Genomic DNA, 15245 nt, shown 5'->3' on the forward strand with positions numbered 1-15245 from the left:
TATTTTAAGTTTTTCTTGCGCTTCCCTGAAATTCCCAATGTTGATCCAGCAGGCACTTTGTTGAAAAGTATCATCTTGACCTTTAATTTTCACCAAATATTTTAGTCCAAGTTTACATCATCTTATTTCCAAGGGCACCCATTTCTATCAGTAATGCTGGAGTTGGAGTAGTGCAAAATGCATATTGTCAGGGCTTTAGGTTGTATTACACCTGTTTTCTTAATTACTGCAGAAGCTGATGAACCGTATACTGTACCATGCTTCATCATCATTCATTCTGTATCAGCCCCCAACTAAGAACCTACCCCAAACCTATGAAGATTTATTATTTTTTTCACATTTTCATGCAAACTTGTAATGGTTACCAGTCTGTGTTTCCAAGTCAATCTTTCATCCAACCACATTCCAAGAAACATACGTTTTTAATAGGGCTGGCAACGATTAAAAGTTTTAATCGAGTTAATCGCATGATTTCCCTGATTAATCACGATTAATCGCATATGTATACGCAAAATCCAATAATGAATTGAAAAGCAGTGTATAGCATACTTTTATTTTTAATGTTCTGCCATATGAACGAAAGTGCCATAACATTTGTTGTCCAAACACTTTTAACATCAGCATTTTAATACAGTAGCAGTTAAATAAAATATTCAGTGTAAATCTCAACTTAACAATGTTATCAAAGCAAATACAAAATTAAAGCTCATTGCCACTGCCAGGGCATAAATGTTATCCTCTTCGTTATGAAAAAGAAAAAAACTGGCCACAAAATCCTGAGTCACAATCATTTCAATAAAACAGGCAATTTCTGAGGTAACAGCAGAAACATTTTTCTTTCTTCAGGGAGCAGCATAACCAGTCTAGTACCATATATCCCTGTTAGAGTGAGACACCAGAAAACACTTTCAGTACAGTTGTCAATTCCTAGAATTGGACACTGTTATTTTAAATGTACTGCCATATGAACTAAAGTGCCATAACATTATGTTGTGCAAACAGTCACTTAATTTCAGCATTATTATAAAGTAGCAGTAAAATAAAATAAATACTTTGTGTAAATCTCAACTTAAACAATGTTATCAAAACAAACACAGAACTAAAACTTATTGCCACTGCCAGGGCATTAATGTTAGAGTGTGGTGATGCACCAAAAAGGTCACTGCTGGCATTTACTGTGCAGAGGACTAGTCTGTAAAGTCCATGTTTATACTGGATTTCCTTTGGTCATAAAAGAACCAGAAAACACTTTCAGTGTAGATTCCTAAAACTTGATGTGTTTTACTCCTCTGCACTAAGCCAGTTGCTAAGGCACACAAGATTATTTACATTTTCAGATGATAAAGAAGCTCTCTTCTTCTGGACAATATGACCAGCAAGAGAAAACAACCTTTCGCAGGGGACAGAGGTTGCCGGTGTGGCCAAGTACTTCTGTGCAAAGGGGGCCAGCCTGCTGTGTGAGCCTGCATGTTTGGACCACCACTCTAATGGACAGGAATCTGAACTGATGGCGGGCTCTGCTCTGTATCAACGCACACTGTTCTCAATTGAGTCTTCTTCCTGTTCAGAATCAGACTCAGATGAAACAGCCAAGAGGGTTAACTTTTTCTTTGGTGGCTCAACTGGCTCTGAGTTTTTTTCTTCCCTAGTTTTCTCTGCAGTTACCCTCTGTTCCCTGAGTAAGTTGGTTACTGAGGCCCACACCTCACTCCTCTCAGCTCTGGGTATACACTTGAGGTCCTTGAATCTAGGGTCCAATGCAGTAGCAATCTTCAGATATGCAATGTTGGCATTTCCCTTGCGTGTCTCCATGTCATTTCTGAATGTAGACTTGAACTTGTTAACGTAGGCAGGATCATCATCTGAGCTCTCCATCACCCGGGACAGATGGCAAAAAGCAGGCAGTGCCACAGAGCATGAGACATATTTTTCTCCTCCCAAAAGTTCAGTCAAATATCTGCAACAGAAAATCAACTCCACTTAAGTCAAAAAAAATTGCATTCACTTACAGTATACAGAAAAATTATCCTCTACATATTCATGCTGCATTTACACATTTACACTATTTCTCTCTTACATGCACTCAGACAGGATAGTGAGAAATATGATGTAAAACATACCTGCAAGGCTCCAGTAGCGTTTCCAATCTCTGCACTTTGTCCATTTCAGCTGTAGTTGGCATGACAATCTTGGTGTTTGTGGTGAGGACGTCCCTCAGTGGCTGTTCGTTTCTGCGGAAGCTTTTAATCATGTCCAGAGTAGAATTCCATCTGGTTTGAACGTCTTGCATAAGCAACTCCTTCTTTTGTCCATTTTCAACTTGTTGTTGCTCTAATTCTGCTGCACTTGCTGGACTATGTTTAAAGTGCCCCACAACCTTTCTGCACTTGGCCAGGACATTGTCAAACGCACTGTTCTGCAGAGATACTGTGACAGAACGCTGGAGACTGTGCGCGAAGCAGGGGACATGATCAAAAGGCAGTTGTCTCGCAGCAGCGATCATATTTCGTGCACTATCTGTGCTAAGTGTGGTGACTTTATTTAACACATCTCACTGCTGTGCAACGTCAGTAAAGTGTCCCGCGCACGCTTCAGCATAATGGCTTTCCTCTGTTTTCATCACAGTCAGAGCATGTGAATGCAGCGCCCACTTCTCATCAATATAATGCACTGTAACTCCGAGGTAATTGTGGTTACCGAGTGAAGTCCAGTAGTCCCCAGTGAGAGCAACAGCGGGTGCACGTTGTAAAGTTGTCGCTTTCGCAGTCCTCTCCTTTTCATACAACTCGTGTATTCTCCGTGTTATGGTGCGTCTTGAGGGCATCTCATACCTGCAGTATTTTGTTGCGTTTCTCAAAATATTTTTCAGACCGACGTCTTCCACAACACTCATCGGCCTGCAGTCTGTTGCTATCCACTTCGCTATAGCATTTGTTAGCTTCTCTTGCCGTTGTTTATCTATACTCCTCCCTGCATCTAACGTAGTCTGCCGTAGCCTTGCTCCACTGTCCGCTTCGTTGAATGGTTTGCTGATATCAACTGTGTGTTTTGCCTTGAGGTGATATTTCAGACTGGAATTACTCCGGTGATAAGAAAATTCACCTCGGCAGTGGCTACAAATAACTTTGGTTCTGTCGACTGCGCCGTCTGGAATAACTTTTAAATGAAAATGGCCATGTAAAATCTCCGTACCCTTCTCCATGTTTGTTTATCCGCCAGTTCTTTTCTTTTCCGGTTCCGCAGCAGTCAGCAACAGACTTTCACAAAATAAAAGCCTGACTTTCACAATAAAACAATAAATAATCAAACCTGCGTTTATGCCCGATAAAATAATTAACTGCGTTAAATAAGTGATGAGTTAACTCGTAATTAACTAGTTAACTTGCCCAGCCCTAGTTTTTAACTTTCCAATGTTTTTAACTTTCCCCTTTCAATGTCAAGAAAAACTGCAACTACTGCTTATTTTTTATACAGCTTTCTTGATGTCAATGTCTAAATTCAGGACAGAGTCCATTGTTGAGCGTCCCTCTCTAAAGCGACTCTAGTATGGCATAAATTATCATTTGTTATTCGGCTCCTCCCCAGGATTATTACGCCGTATTTCCATTAGGAAGACAACCAATTTCCCACACATCATTAATTAGGGGTAGTATTTCTTCAAACACCAGCTCCTCAGCATGTTTAAATAATTGATATCCCAGTCTATCTCTACCTGGAGTGGTATATTTCCCCTATTTAAATGCCCTTTTTCACTCCTCTAATGTGAAATATACATTGATAGCGCCAGAATTATCCCAATTATTTTATGATTAGGTCCCGAGCATGACAGTGCAAGTTACTATTGATTTTGCTAAAATTTTGTTATTTTTAAACTCTTTATAGATCATTTTCATCTTTTAGTACAGGGAGGTAAAACAAAAGACAAATACAAAACATTGAATAATTACCCAAATTCAAGGTCCGGGGTGATCAATAAATCCAAAAGACAAAGTATCAAACCCAGTAGGTGCATACAGTCTCACTCATTGGCCAAGTAGGCTTGCCATTTCTGCCATCGTTTTTCACCTAAATCTTTTTGGAGTCTGACTGAATAAGTCATTTGCTCTAGTACATGTAGTTGTTTTACAATATTAACAAAAGAGTCTGTAGTTGGAGCATTTTTCTGGAGCCAACATTTTGTGATGGCCTTTTTACTTGCAGCCAGCAAGACCCTAAGTAGATATATATCAGCTTTACTCAACCCATCTGGCATATTGCCAAGATAGAGAATTGTGAATAATACATTCATATTAAAGCATAGAACCTTTGAAACAATTTTTGCCACTTCTCTCCAGAAAGACTGGATGTGGCAAAATGGCTCAGCAACACCACCTAAAATGCAGCCCAAGAGTCTGCATTCAACGATCTTCACGAACCTTGGTACACATTTTGTATCATGACCAGATGGAAAAAAGGTCCCAAGGAGCATTATGAAAAACGCAACACAAAGTCGGCCATTTTGACCATTAACAAACTCCTCCTAGGGCTTTTATCAGATCAGTATCATTTTAACAAGATGGCGATTAAAACTATTTATTTTTGAATTTTCGTCAAACGATGTGACCGTGGCGTGGCATCAAATATTGAATACTTGCCATCCAAACACAAGGTTGTCATATCTCGGATATACATGGTCCAATCTACTCCAAACTGGATATTGATGACAAAAGTTCCTGCCTGATGACATTTAAACAGAAATCATGACTTAAAATGAGAGCACCTCCTTTTGGCAAGAGGAACGGTCTTTTTTATTGCACGTTTTACACTTTGATTAATTCCTCCTTGTTCATCGTCCAAAACCATGTCAAACTTTGTCAGAAGAGTCTCAAGGCATTGATGGAAACTAGTCATATGGAAACTGTGAGTTTTTTGTCGATGTTAGTGGCACGGCGTCAAATTTCAACAAGTGGCCTTGCTGTAGCTTCATTGTACATCCATCAATCCCCCTTAAACTACACGTTTCCTTCTTATTCTTTCTACCTTTTCTGCTTTGATATAGTTGGGGCATCCTCCGTGGGATGTCACGTTTATAACATTGCCACCTTTCAGAAAGGTTAGCAGCTCCTGCTCAGGTACACCCATTGATACAATGTCAATTACTGCTTTGGTTTGAGACTTTAGAATTAAACGCTATGACTACACGGGAGTACATCTATAGATCTAACATGCATCTCAGCAATGGGATTGGAGGGAAGTGTGCATTGCAACAAATATCCCCCCTTTATCCTCCCCAGCCATTTTCTCCACCGACATTCAACCGAAAAATGATCAATGACCAAACCAAATATCCAACCTGCAAGAGACTGGGATGCCGGTGTTCCAGTTTAACTGGGGATCATGGCAACAGGTGATATTTCTTATCTTTATTCCAGATGTTGCTGGTTGAATGCAGATTCAGTCGCTGACTCGGTTGCAGATTTGTCATTTTTACAAAGCGCCTGTGTGTGTCTGAAGTGCGGTGATATGCTGAAGGTCTCGTTGAAATAAACATCAAACAAAAACACATCACAAGTTAATATAATATGTCTGTGTCAACATCACATTGAGACAACATTATAAATCATATGGGTAAAAAAATTGATACAAGGTACAAAAAGTTCAACGGGATTCGAAGCGATGAGCCGAAGCAGTATTAGCTTCTGTACTGATGACGATATAACACCTGATGTTTACGGAAATGCCCATGTTATCTGGTTTTAGTCCGAACTAAGGCTGCACCTATCAATTATTATCGATAAATGTTACGATTATTTTTTAGGATAAACTATCAATTATTTTTTATTACTTGATTAATATAATAATTAATTTACTCAGAATTAAATAAAGTGCTTAATTTTAGAAAAAAAAATTATTAGTTTGAGTTTCCCCATTTGTTCTTAATATTTAACTACATTACACATAGTGGTGGGGAAAAAAATCGATTCTGTTCAGTATCGCGATATTTTGCGCCTGCGATTAAATCGATACTGTAGCACAAAGTATTTTTTTTTTTTTTTTATATTTATTTACAATTATATATGTAACAGCCCCTGGCTGGCAAAGCATGACGAGGAGAGTTTCAGAGTTTAAAAGATTCCTAGTGTGTATGCGGAAAGAATGTTCTCCACTGCAGGAGATATAGAAACGGCCCAGAGGAGCACTTTAACATATGAGCATGTTGACCAACTCCTTTTTCTGAACAAAAATGCCAATATTCCCAAATGAATTTAACTTTTTGGGTCATGACCTTGCAGGTCTCAATTTGATTGAAGCTCTAGGCTACTCCTATTTATATGATTGAGCTCAGTGTTCATGTGAGAGGTCTCCTATTCAGAAAATAATTACAAAGGTCCTGTGTCCTGAATGTTCAAGGACAAAGTTTTTGCACTACCCTTTCTTAGTTTTTGCACTTCAGTTAATGTGTAGAAGACAATGTTGTTCACAGAATTAAATGTGACATTTGAAGTGAGTTGAGCAGTCTTATTTTCCTCATTTTTTGTAGTGCCTTTGAATAATATGGGGGACATGAATCGCAATATATCCAGAATCGCAATACTATTGAATCGTGGCCCAAATATCGCAATACCATTGAATCGTCACATTTTTGCCAATTCCCACCCCTAATTACACATATAACCAATCTTAACAAACATGAACAACTAAACAGCTTTAACTTTCCTCTGGCTGACTGCATGCCTTGACTGTGCGCAGACACGTCGACGCATGCTCCGCGAGTTGATATATTTTGGTTGCGTCGACGAGTCGCCCAAGCCCTAGTCCGAACACAGATAAAAGGCTGCATAGGCTTCAAAAACAGACACTCGTGGCAAACTCAACGCAGAGTGTTTTGCTTTGACGCTGGTGATCATTACAATGCACACACTTGGAGCTGTGTCAGTGGAAGGAGTAAATAAAGTACCCTGTTTAACTATGACAACTCTGGCAAATAATAATAATTAAACTATTTGTATTTTGTATTTTCACAAACAATGTTGTGTGGTGATACAGGAAATTGAGGATGCTTCAGGTAACATCGTGTCAGTATCATCTTCAGACACCACACTGTGGTCCACATAAAAACGTCTAACGTAATGGCAATGAAACTGACCACTACGCCTCTTTTCGGGCCTACGTGTGTGTGTGTGTGCGTGCGTGCATGTGGATAGAAGGAAGTTTTAACATTTGGTTTTCCTCAAACAAATCTAGATATATCTACTTAAAAAACAACAAAAATGGTTGATTTTCAGTGCTTAAGAATTGAAAACAAAAGAGCGAAAATATTTATTTTTCTTTGTAATAAGAAAAATAAATTTGCCCTTTCAAACAACCTACCTGTGCGAGAGCAGTTTTTCTACACTGGCGTACTTGAAGTATACGTACAGGGCAAGGCTTGAACCAGAGCATGACATGAGACTCTCGCTGTCTACCATTTCGCCACGAATAGACATGCTGTGTGGACTTCACCATGCCCAGATATTACACTGATAGGTCTCCCCTCTCTCCGCACACACACAGAAGTACTACTCACCCACCACCCTCCCCCCCAACACTAGCAGTAGGTGGGATTTGCTGCTGGTGATAGTGAGGTTAAACTTAAGTAGGCCTCAATTGTTTGTGTGACTTTGTATAATTATCATTTGTGACATATTCTTGATTATTTTGTCATCTTCCCTCTTCAGTTGTAGCCCCAGTTTATGTTGATTGATATTGATCACCGTTACTTTTACGTTCTCTCTTCATGTCAGCTACATGTCTGAACATTTCAGTCATGAACGTTATATATTGTCGACATATGGTTCTGAGATGCAGTACAACTACAAACTGCATTTTAATTTTGTTTTCAATTCTTACGTTTTTTACACAGATTTTTCTAGATTCGTTTGAGGTTTTTAAGTAGATATATCTAGATTTGTTTGAGGTTTTTAAATAAAACCACCATGGAAAACCAAATGCTAAAACGTCCTTCTATCCACATGCACGCACACACACACACACAGGCACATCAGTGGGCCGCGGATTACTTTCTAGTCAGAATGGTGGTCCCTAGAACAAAACCAGTTGAAAACCCATGTATTGGACGATTTTTTTTTTTTTTTTTTTACACAATTTATCATACATGATATTTAAATACCTGGCTGCCACTTTATAGGTAGGAGTTATATGCCTGAGCCTCTTTGAAAACACAGCTCTTTGTATTTTTTGTAATTAAAAAAAAAATACTATTAAATAACAGTGTCTAAAATACACGCTGTCTGAAGTGATTACTCGTTAATGTATAAGATTTAGTCTTTAGAAGAAAAACTAACTTTTAATTGCGATTAATCTAGATACATGAATTTCAAAATGTGAGATTAATAAATTAATTTTTTTAATATATTGACAGCCCTAGAAGAAATACACAACACGTCCTTCGACAATGAAGATGTTAGTTTTCCAGACTTGTCTCGTCACACGTGTCATGTTGACAACACACTGGACACAGTTCAGACAGATCATCGGTTGATTACAGACAGATAAACAACACTGGCATTACAGAAACTACACGTTCATCAACTTTACTCACAAAAACACTGCAGGAGCTTCCACCTGAATCATGATGTGAGTGATGGTTTCATGTGACACGTGTTTGGTGCGTGCACATTGTAATGATCACCGGCGTCAAAAGAAAGCACTTTGCGTGGAGCTGGCCATTACGGTGAAAAACGCTTTACAATGGTTAACGGCTGGCTGGCGAAATTTGTAGTCATCCGCTCCAAAGCAAATACTGCTTCGAATTGTTGCTTCGAATCCCACTCAAGTTTTGGTAATGGTTTAAATTTGTTTCCCCATATGATTTATAATGCTGTCTTAACGTGATGTTGACACAGACACGTTACATTAGCTCGTGATGTGTTTTAGATTGATGTTTATTTCAACGAGACTGTCAGTGTATCACCGCACTTCAGAAACAGGCGCCAGTTGAAAACTGGACCTCTACAGGCCGTCGGTCGATACCCCCACAAACTGTACTTGACATTACCCTATATGAGTCCCGACGTCCGCAAATACAAAATCAGTGTTCTTTATTCAATCAGGAAATACGTCCTAACCAGTTATTTAAATAGCGTAGTAATATACAAATCAAACTCCCTCGGCCATGACACATCCCCGGATCCACACAGTGAAAGTTGTCACATGCCCCTTCGCCTACACTTCCCGGGAGACCTTGCGCTTGAGGAGCGTCTCCAAGCTTGGCTTTTTTCTGGGCTTTTTTCCGTCACCATATCTGGTGACACTATAAGACCTTATAATCTAACAAAAACATGTTCGCTCTCCTTACCGGTGCTTTAAGCAGGGAGTTCTTGTCGTTGTTGTTGTTCTTCTTCTTCGTCTTCTCCTTCTGCTTCTGCTTCTTCTTCTTCTTCTTCTTCTTCTTCTTCTTCTTCTTCTTCTTCTTCTTCTTCTTCTTCTTCTTCTTCTTCTTCTTCTTCTTCTTCTTCTTCTTCTTCTTCTTCTATCGTTATCGCGCATTAGCGCCACCAACTGGTATGAAACGGGGCTCGTGTAGCTAAATACATGTACATTCGCTCATTCTAATATATACAGTACCAGTCAAAAGTTTTGACACACCTTCTCATTCAATGTTTTTTCTTTATTTTTATTTCTTTCTACATTGCAGATTTATATTGAAGACATTAAAACTATGAAGGAACACATATGGATTCTTAAAAGTAGCTACCTTTTGCTCTGATGACAGCTTTGCACACTCTCGACCTTCTTTCAATCAGCTTCATGCGGTTGTTACCTGGAATGGCTTTCAATTAACAGGCTTGCCTTGTCAAAAGTTAATTTGTGGAATCTCTTGCCTTCGTAATGTGTTTGAGACCATCAGTTGTGTTGTGCAGAGGCAGGGTTGGTGCACAGCTCTATAGAGGGAATAGGCCTATTCGACTACAGTTCTAATCCATATTATGGCAAGAACCACTCACCTAAGTAAAGAGAAACGACAGTCCATCATTACTTTAAGACAGGAAGGTCAGTAAATCCGGAAAATTTCAAGAACTTTGAATGTATCCTCAAGTTCAGTCGCGAAAACAATCAAACACTAGGATGAAACTGGCTCTCAAGAGGATCGCCCCAGGACAGGAAGATCAAGAAATACCTCTGCTGCCGTGGATAAATTCATTAGAGTTACCAGCCTCAGAAAACACAAATTAACAGCACCTCAGATTAGAGGCAACTTAAATGCTTCGCAAGGTTCAAGTAGCATACACATCTCAACATCAGTTGTCCAGGGGAGACTGCGTGAATCAGGCCTTCATGGTTTAATTCCTGCAAAGAAGCCACTACTGAGGAAGAACAACAACAAGAAGAAACTTGCTTAGACCAAGAAACACAAGGAATGGACATTAAACCAGTGGAAATCTGTACTTTGGTCTGATAAGTCCAAATTGGATATTTTTGGTTCAAACCGTCATGTCTTTGTAAGACGCGGAAAAGGTGAGCGGATGGTCTCAACATGTGTGTTTCCTACCGTGAAGCATGGAAGAGGAGTTGTGATGGTGTGGGAGTGTTTTGCTGGTGATACTGTTGGTGATTTATTCAAAATTCAAGGCATACTAAACCAGCATGGCTTCCACAGCATTCTGCATCCCATCTGGTTTGCGCTTAGTGGGACCACTCGTGATTCTCATCTTACTTACTTTTCTTTGAAATCTCTACAAACAACTCTCCTTTTTTCTGTTCTTCCAATTGCTTTTGCTTAACTAATGCTTAATTGTGGTCCTTATTTCTGTTTTACTAAAGGGCAATTAGCAGTCAATGAGATCCCTTTTTGTGGCTTCCTTTGCACATTTGTCAGCTATTTAATTTCCTTTGATTCCTATACGTGCTGGTATCCATGAAAGTATTATACTGTATCATACCATGAATGAAATACCAATTTCGTTTACAGAGTTCTTTGAAGCATCTGTATAAATCTGGACGTTGCTATAGTATTTGTTTTCTATAACCTGTGGGTGTTAACTAAATTCCTTATCTATTTTCTTTTTTATCAAGCAATATGAGGTCTGCAACAGGATTGCTAAGTATCCATGGGTGTATTACTGGGAGTGGTATTGTTGGACTAATACTTATTAATAATTATTTCTAGTTATTTTGATTTCTGTTCAATTGTCCATTCAAAACCTTTTGTTTCTCTCCTCTCATTTTCCCAAAACGGTTTCATTGTATCTTGTCATAGATGATGTTCATACTGTCCTTTAAACTAATGCAGTAATTCAGGGAGAGCTGTACTCTCCTCAATTCCTAGACATTTCTCCTGTTTCCTCGTGGCACCTGAACATTCTCAAGGTCTGATAACTTCATTATTTTCTGAATGTGTAGAGCCCATGTAGTCCCTTTCTCCATTTATGATTATATAATTTTAATAAAAGATAACTGCCAATTATTTTCTGTGTAAAGAACATTGTCTGTGGAATTGTCTACTAAAAATCTACGTCCCCAGTTAACTGACCATTCTTCTATTCTAAAAAATAGACTCTATAGGCCCTCTTTATGTAAAAAAAAAAAAAAAAAAAAAAAAAAAAAAGGTCACTACACCTTCCTATTCCACCCATTCAACTCTGATACTTTGATACATAGCCTTGGTTTTCCATAGAATATGTTCGTCATTCATGTACCGTTCTCAGTATAGTTTTGCATACATTAGAAGTTAATTCAACAGTCCTATAACTCCTTGGGTTTTAGCAATATTTACCTGGCCTACGTATTGGGACTACAACAGCTTCTTTAAAGATTTGTGGTAATATTCCTTTCTCTCAAACTCTATTGTATAATTCCAGTTAGCATCCGTGACATAACATATCTGATCCTGGGGTTCATCTGAGTTCTGCCTTTGTGAATGGTAAATGTATGAAATCACTGGTTTCTGTAATAGTTCCTCATTCTCAGCCGCTATATACTCCCCTTCTTCCTCTCCCCTCCTCACTATTACTCAAACCATGAACTTTGATGAAGGTCTGTGCCAACATTTCGGTTTTCTCCTCATTTGTTACGGCTGCAGTCCCATTGTCAATTAAGACTCAATACCCATACTCTCTTTTGATTCCATTCATTATTTTAATCATTCCCCACACTAACATATTTCAATTTAACCATTTTCTCTTCTAACTCAATAACAAAATTTAATTCAATTACTGAACATAAACATTTCATAATAGAATTCAATCGCAAGTACTGAACGGAATTTACCACAAGGTAAAAGGTTTTCAAAATATATAATGTTTGTACTTTGGTTGTCTTCACAGATTTTAAGGATTTTAAGTGTCATTTAGGCAAAACAAAAAAAGTAGAGAAGTGGGGAATGGTGGAATTGTTTTAGGTATCCTTTTGTGAACATCAGCCCAGAATAAATTTATTACACTGAGCAAAATATATGTTCAGCCGTTTTCATGTAATTTTCACATGAAATGTATCATCAATATTAAACGTGATCCAAATAATTCTTTGGATGGAAAAATGTCATTTATAATTCTGAAATATGTAACCTTAGTCAAAGGGGTTACAGGGTACAATAAATACATTGTTTTAGCTTCTGAATTGAGTCTTTTTCAAATTTGTATAACACTATTTTTGTTTGGTTTTTCTGAGAATACATGTTCAGAAAGACTATTCCTCATGAAATAATTATTTTAGTCCATGATTAAGATTCCTTTGCTTGAGAGTCGAGCCAGGTGTGGTTCTATGAGATGTTGTGCCAAAATATCTTTTTTGTCAGGAACACAAATTCAAAGGGAAATGTTCTATGTCTAATTTGGCTTGAAATTTTGTGTGCAGAATTGTTCATTATCTAACAAATTACCATTAGGTCAATCATAGACGATATACTCTTCTCATAACAATTGATGTGAAAGTTTTCTGGAAGCTGGTGAAAGGAGAACTCAGGCAGCAGCCGATGTCTTATGCAAAATATTTTAATGTAGACTTGATGCATCAAGGAGACCAGAAGGTGAAACAATATACATACAAACGCTAACACAGTAACATGAGCAATTTGTACCCCCGAAGTCTGAAGATGTCTCTCTCTACTTGCGTCACCCATTCCCACAACACATCCATGAATGGCCAGAATTGCTGTCACTCTCTATGTTAAATGTCAGTGTTTGCATCCTATTGGATAGTTAAGTCTAAAATAGGCATTCCTAAATCAGATTGTGTCCTTATGTCTTGCCACTGGTGAAATACGCAAAAGAGTTGAAGTTCGTGAGAGTTGAAGTTGGTGCCTCTCTGTCTGGAGCATCTGAAGTAGATATGAAAGTCGGTAAGCGTAGACGCTACAATGTACTCTTGAATCGCCCTTTATATATAACCTGACCTTTAGACTGCTTAGAGAGAGAAGGGAGTATCTGTGGAATTAGACAGGCACTATTCTCCTATACAGATATACAGTAATGTGTAATATACAATATACATTATATACATAATATACAGTGGCATATACAGTAATGCGTGAGGATGGTCCAAAATTCCTCAACATCAATCATTACAAAATAAGGACTTTTTCGGTGTCGAAGCGAGTAACATCCTCCTGCAGAGCCGAAGAGTGTCTGTTCCCGCCCATGTCGCCCACCTTTTTAGACCAACGCAAGCGCAAGCCACTGTTTTAGACCCACGCAAGGGGGAGCAAGAGCCACCGTTTGTAGCCAGTTCTAGACCCACTAAGAGAAGGAAACTGAGTATTTGTATTAACATCATCTACAATGAAAATTTACTTCTTGATCTCTTTTGCTGCTGAGGTTCTTCTTGAAAGAGTATACATTGGTTCTCTGGCTCATCAAGTAAAGAATTATGAAAGAACTCCTTCATGGTCCTTTAAATGTCAAAGATTTGGACACAGTTTGAAATATTTTGCACCAGAGACCAAAAAAAGATCACGTCAGACATAATTACATTTGTGGCTGAAGGCCTAAAAGACTTTGTTTCAGAAAATTACATGAATTAATGAGATCTGGTCAGGTAAGCAATATAGAGAGGAAGGAGTACGAGGAGCAGGAATTGATGATAGAAGGTAAAGAGTTAGATGCTGGTGACTTCTTTGAGGATGTTTATTTGTATTTGATGCTCCTTGTCTTGCAGTGGATGCCAAAAGTTTGATTTCAATGGCCCTTGTCTCTAGTATTTTTCTAGCGTGTTTTTTGTCTGTAAGATTTTTGTTGCTGCCAGTGTTTCTGCTCTTGAGTTTTACTTACCTGTTTTCATTTCCTTCATGTTCAGATTTTGCCAGTGTGTCTCGCTGCTGCACCAGCCTCAGCTTTTCCAGATTTCCTGTGTTTCTCCGTGCACTTGGCCATCGAGTTTTGCTGCCTTAATCTGTCATTGAAGACCTTTTTTCACATTCTTACACCTGCCTCAGTCTCTTTGCTTTGAGGTCCAACCACAAAACATAACGGGGCCTACCTTATTATTTACCTTACTTTAGTTAAAGGTTTTCCTTATTTAATTTACAAGTATTGTTCTATGAGAATTTTTTTCATATCCAGAAAATGTATGTACACTTAAATATCCTTAACTTAATTGATATTCTGACAAATCAAATGGCATCGAACCCAGCACTAGTATGAAATTACCAATAAATATGGGAACTGCCAAGAAATGATATAATTGGTCTATTACTGCCAGATTATTATTATTTGTCAGATGTGTGTGACCCATCAAAGACCTGATTAACAGCCAGTGTGAAGGAGAGCAACTTAAAAGATAGACAAACACAAGTAAAAATGGATAATCACCGGGGCTTGTCAACCCTACTACCAAAGAAAGACTTCCACCCTGACACCATCCCATGGATCAACAGCACCATGTCCAAAGACTGAGCCTGGAAACTCAATGTCCACGTGGCCCACCACCCTAGATATCAACTGTCTCTACAACAACGTCCACCTGTTGAAAAACACAGTCTCCATCTTTGCCCGGACACTGAAAGACGTTGCTTTCAAAAGAGACCAATCCACGCCCCGCCGAACAAAAAGCTTGGTCCACAACCCCCTTAGAATGACCAGGCTGTCAACTACACCATCACCCAGACAACTCCTATGGGGACCAGACCACCCTCATATTACCCTACTACATCACCCCTGGGCATCAATGATATCCATCAAGTCAGGTAAGACCAACTATTGTACCCTTGAGCCCCCCACCAACCCCAGCAGCAGGAAATGTATGTAGAATGTATGTATGTCATCCAGGAA

At 38.7% G+C, this 15245-nt stretch overlaps 1 protein-coding gene across 2 annotated transcripts in view; it reads right to left on the reverse strand.

Annotated features, from left to right (window-relative positions):
- The window catches only part of mcm9 (minichromosome maintenance 9 homologous recombination repair factor), a 37385-nt gene extending 27956 nt beyond the window's left edge, over positions 1–9429 (reverse strand). For both annotated transcript variants that reach the window (XM_061092134.1, XM_061092135.1), the window contains exon 1: positions 9338–9429. The gene's annotated coding sequence lies outside the window, so the exon portion shown is untranslated. The remainder of the gene's footprint in view (positions 1–9337) is intronic.
- Between the last annotated feature and the right edge of the window lie 5816 nt (positions 9430–15245).

The sequence above is a fragment of the Limanda limanda genome, chromosome 18 (genome assembly GCF_963576545.1).
Source record: "Limanda limanda chromosome 18, fLimLim1.1, whole genome shotgun sequence".
Lineage (NCBI taxonomy): Eukaryota > Metazoa > Chordata > Actinopteri > Pleuronectiformes > Pleuronectidae > Limanda > Limanda limanda.